We start from the raw sequence: 5,913 nt of genomic DNA on the forward strand, positions 1-5,913 counted from the left end.
AGGTTGGTCACCTCATAACCACTCGACCGCCCCGCGCGTCGCCATCGGTTGGTCACCTCATCAGCACTCGGCCGCCCTGTGCATCGTCAATCGGTTGGTCACCTCATCACCACTCGGCTGCCCCGCGCGTCGCCACTCGGTTGGTCACCTCATCACCACTCGACCGCCCCGCGCGTCGCCACTCGGTTGGTCACCTCATCACCACTCGACCGCCCCGCGCGCCTTCAGACAGCTAAGTCATTTTGCATTCTGTTATTTTCGTCCCTAGTATTCCATAATTCACACATCACATTCACTCGGAGGCCACACCACCGAGTGTACCTCTACGCTCGACTGCTTATTTTCACATACTTGCTTAGTACTGCTTATGTGACTCCAAAGTCCAACTTCCATTTTTTCACATATCATTCACGAACACCATGTGTCGTTCTTCATTTCGAGTTTGCATCGGTCCTCCGGGGCTGCAACTCAGTCGAAACACTACACTTTCGTTTTATTTTAGCCAGTATTCCAACGAGTTCAGTAGGATCTCTCGCTTCGACAAGTGCGAACGAATCCTTCGCTCTTTTAGACTTTTGCTGGTCAACCAGCAAGCCCCTAGCACTCCCAGCGGGTGTCTATGGGTGTTATTCACACAAATCATTTCAGCACACATCAAATTTCCTCAAGAAATTATTGTGTTGACTTGTGCCATTTTTTACACAAGTTACGCGATCACTCGACGGCCCTACGCGCCAAATTCATCGTTGCCCGGACTCGGTCACCACACTGGTCCTAGCGCACCACAACACTGACCTTGTCGCTCTGTTGACTTCAAACACGTCCGGCCAACCCCTCTATGGAATTCTCTTCATCGTATCAATGATATAGACCTCGTCGGGCATGAGACAGATAAGTCCCTTTCATAATTAAACTTCACACTTCACTCTTTTACGAGTTTGCCTCTTTCGAGCATCACTCGGAAGCTTCTCCTCATCTTTACCCAAATCCGACTCGATGAATTGCAAATCATCCATTCAAGACTACATTTCTCTTATTCCGGCATGTCCGTTGTCGAAGCCTGTAGTATGCTCGGGGGCTACGCCGCACTCGAAGGCTGCACCTCATTTGGAATGACACTCGCCTGAGTGGTCAAGTACTTCATCACCAGTCAGATCCTTCGCTTCAACAAGTGCATTCGATCCGCCACTTGGACAAGTTTTATAATCACCCAGATGCTCTGCACGCCATCTTCTTTCCTACTCAGACTCAGTTGTCACGCCGGTCTTGTTGCATCGCAACCGCACTACACCAAACTCGTCACTACATAAGCTTCGAAAGCATTCGACTAAGTCCTCCGAGGACCATTTTCACTGTCCGGTGACACACGACTTCGCCTTAGCCGCCTCGCGCGCCGCTACTCAGTTGCGCGCGTCTTCACCACTCGACCGCCCCGTGCATCGTCACTCGGTTGTACACATCATCGCCCCTCTGCCGCCTCGCGCATCACCATCAGTTGGACATGTCTTTACCTCTACACCCCCAGCACGGGAACAGCTAAGTTACTCATATGGTCAAACCTCATATCACACTTTGTAGCAAGCTTACCTCCTTCGAGCATCACTCGGGGGGCTACGCACGGCAGTTGGCCATGTCACCCTCAGGGGTTACGCCCATTTGGTCAACCTGTTGATCACATCAGGAATATTCTTCTGACCATACATGCTCGGTTCACCGAAGATCTATAAGTGAAGCACGTCCACTTGGATAAATACCCCTTTCATGCAAAAGGATAAAAATGAAGCGCCATCGCTGAATACAGGCGACCTTACTCGTCGAACGTCGTTCGTACAACCACCTTGTTACGCATCCATCCGATTGATTCAATTCCAGACAAAGATATTTGCCGTGCCAACTGCATGGAGGTTCACCGAGAGACTTAAACCCTCTGCCAGACTCATCTAGTCCGACAGAGGCTCGGGGACTACACCCAGTGGGTGCACTCAGTGTGCCCCCACTGGAAGAGAACTCAGAAAGAAACATTTTGCTCGATGCAAACCCATCTCCAGTATTACTCGACCTCCGAGTCAGAGAAGAACAAGTTCGATCAGTGCCAGCTAAGAAGAGTTTTAGTTCTCTCATACCCCCGCCGACTGCCTGCAGTCGACGGCGGTCTCGGGGACTACACCCAGTGGGTGCACTCGGCGTGCCCCCACTGGAGTAATCTCCACTCGGTACGGCCTAACCAGTCCGAGTGGTGAACAACAACAAAAAGACAGGCTCTAAGACTCCCGCCGACTGCCCGCAGTCGACGGCAGTCTCGGGGACTACACCCAGTGGGTGCACTCAGCGTGCCCCCACTGGAATGGTATCCACTCGGAACGGTCCGCCCAACCCGAGTGATGGCCAAACAACAAAAAAGACACGTTCCAGGCATGAAGAAATTCCGAGTAATCAGTTACTCGATGCAGGCCCAGCTCCAAATCACTCCAAAAAATATTCTATAAGGCGAGTTTAACGCTCCTCCGTGGACCTGTTTTGAGCCTTCTTCTAGGACTCAAAGTGTGAAACTCACAAGTGTGGATCTAAAACCGACTCGTATTGACGTTCCTCCGGGATAAGAATGGCATCTCTCTAAGAGAGCAGTCCATGTGTCAATCTGGTTGCACGGATTTGATGACACACCCATACTCAGATCACGAGTTAAACCTCTCCCGAGAGATGAACGAATGTCACCAAGTTGCTCCTTGCAGACACTTACCTCGACCAGTCGGGAAGCGTGGTGCCGGAATCCATTGAGATTTTGTTCAAACCTTGGTCGTCTGAAAGCGCGACGACATGTACCGAGTATTTCTGTAATCACTCGGACCAAACTGTGTCTTACAACAACTCGTTCTGCAAAATCGCAATCGATTCGGGGGCTAATGTTGGGGATATACATAACAGGTAGGCCCACGAAGGGTCGAAATATCATGAAGCATGGGGTCGACACAACATGTGGGTCCAGGTCAATTTCATACAGACACATTATTCACTCGGACAAGCAGCATACTATCCACTCGACCAAGCAACATACCATCCACTCGGATGACAGTTCACCACTCGACCGTACGACTCACTCGGATATACGAAGGCCAGCAGGCAGCAAAGCAGTCGGCATCTTTCTAATAGTGAGGGCTTAATGGTGGGCTGGCATTATGGCATTCATACCCCACTTTGTAACGTAGGAGGTGAGGGGGTGGCGCACTCTATATAAGCCACCCCCACCACTAGACTATAGGGGGGCTCTTTTCTTCCACCTCTCTCTCTTTTCACCATTAGTCTCAGGACTTAGCTCAGGCATGGGGATCCGTTCCTCGCTCACACACATTGTAATCTCCGGATATATACTCAGATAAAAACAAAGCCTCTCCGGAGCACGAGACGTAGGGTCGTTATCTCCATCGTGAGAGGCCCGAACTCGCTAAAACCACTGTGTCACCCATATGCATCTCGATAGATCATGCTCCCTTATCCTACCCCTATTCTACTGTCAGACTTAGAACCACGACAGCCGCAGCCTCAGGGTTCGAGGTGTTGAAGGCGAACCAAACCCTCAATGGCCTCACCGCCTCAGGAACATAAACTGTTTTTCAATGGCCTCCATGCATATTTGAGCTTCGCCAACGATGGTAAATATGCTTAGATTCAGTTAGACCTACCGATCTGATGCATGCATTCCAGAGATGACATGCCACAAGGTGAAGAAGTTGCTTGTTTGAGAGACGGCGAGCTTCTTCCACCGTCCATGAATGGATGTGGAACATCCAGCAATGGCCGCAGCCTCAGGGTGCGAGGTGTTGAAGGCGAACCAAACCCTCAATGGTCTCACCGCCTCAGGAACATAAACTGTTTTTCAATGGCCTCCATGCATATTTGAGCTTCGCCAACGATGGTAAATATGCTTAGATTCAGTTAGACCTACCGATCTGATGCATGCATGGTCGCTATATTCTGTCACGTCAAAATGGTGACCTAGCTAGACCTGCTCCACCATACTAGCGCTCCAAGCTGTACTGTATGATACAGTCGTAGGCCGGCTAGGCTAGGCTAGGTAGCTGCATCCTGTACAGTACTACGTACGTACGAACCCAACGTATCGCAATGATGAGTATAGCTATGGCAAAACGTGCGCGCTCCGCCACGGTGCGTGCCGTCTTGGGCACCTCTCCGTCAGCCGTCAGCCGTCAGCCCGGCCACGGCCTCACGGGAGGCGCGAGTGCTCTCTTCGTCTGTTCCTCTCCGGCTATGCGGTCCAGCACGCTTCGTCTGCCAATTCTGCGGAAGAAGATAAAAATAAAACAAAGAGCTTGTGTGGAATCTTCGTCTCTCCGTCCATGCAATCACGCTCTCGATTACGATTAGCATGGGGGCGACGAAGCTAGGCCAGGCTAGGCAGGCAGACCGGCATAACTTGAATGCAGTTATGACACCCATGCCTCCGGCCGGGATCCAACGATGGAGCAGAGGCGTAAATGCCATAACGTTCTGTCCCTGGAAGGCCGCTGATCGATCGATGGTCGACGTCGCTGGAGCTCCGGTAGGTGTGGGATGGCCGTAAATGTGGAGACCAAGTGAACTGTGAAAGAACAGCAGGCCGGGGCCAGCCGGGGAAGAGGGATCGGGGGAGAGAAAAGCTGACGGAGCGAACGCGGAAGACTAACTTGCATGCAGGCACTGCTGCTCGTCTGCTCCCGGCCAGTGTGAGGTGATAACTAAATTGCAGCAGGTCTCGTAGCAGTACTGCTGCTTCGCTGGACCACCTCATACCTTCTGGCCGCATCTACGTCGTCGCCGTGCCAGACGGCACACGGCAGCGCCACCACCGGTCAAAGTGCTCGTCCGGCTAACCTTGTAGGAGGAAGCCGATGATGGGCTACCGGTGACACGGCGAGACGTGCTTCCCATTACTGAAGGAATCTTGTAATGGCCAGTGGGCACACTGACACCGGCACATCAACTTTTCATAAAAATAATAATTCAGGGAGGTCAAATTTCATAAAAAATGCGTTGGTTTGTTGTTGTTTTTTTTTGAGAAGAAATGCATTGGTTTGTAGCCTACGCAAAAATGAGAAAATCCTGGCCCAAAAACAATAAAAAGGAAGGCCCATTTTTATAGACACATTTGTCATTTTTTTGTGTACACCACGTATGAAAATATATATTGCTAAAATTTATAAGCAAACACTGCATTTATATGTATGTGTACACATTTTTTAAGAAAAATTGAGGGTATATAAAATCAGGTATCCGGGTGACAATAATGCTCCGGGGAGATGGGGCTCCAAAACGCATTATCAGCTATGACACCACCTATATGACGCTTATTAGCATCGTGTATGAGGGGTGATGCACTATTCGTCCATAATGGGTCGCGGGCTCCGTTTAGGTCATTGTGACTTCCCAAAGCCAGCCTCGCTATTGTTTTCGAGCGCTGGTACAGTTATGTGCTAGTGATTTTTTTTCCTTTTTATTGCCATCGTTTGTCCAATCAGTTAAATTTTTTTGTTTTCTTTCCCTGGGTATTATAATCCGTCTTTAAACAAAAAACAAATCATCATTGTGTATTAAGATAAATATTCACCATGTATTATACAATTTAAAATTCTTCATTATATTTTAAAATTTTGTTTACCATGTTTAGAAAAATATTCATAGAGATTCAAAAAGTGTAGTGTCAAAAATGCTCTTATATTATGAGACAGAGAGAGTATTCGATTAACTTTTGCCATGTTTAACAATTTTTACTGTTTATTAAAATATGTTTGTCATGTATAAAATAATGTTTAAAATGTCTAAAAATGGTCATCGTGTGTTTTTCTAAAAAAATAAGGTAAAAAAAGGAAAAAAAAATAAAAAATTGAAACAGAAAACCAAAAAGCCGGAATGAAAAGT

This window comes from Triticum aestivum, chromosome 5A (assembly GCF_018294505.1).
Source record: "Triticum aestivum cultivar Chinese Spring chromosome 5A, IWGSC CS RefSeq v2.1, whole genome shotgun sequence".
Lineage (NCBI taxonomy): Eukaryota > Viridiplantae > Streptophyta > Magnoliopsida > Poales > Poaceae > Triticum > Triticum aestivum.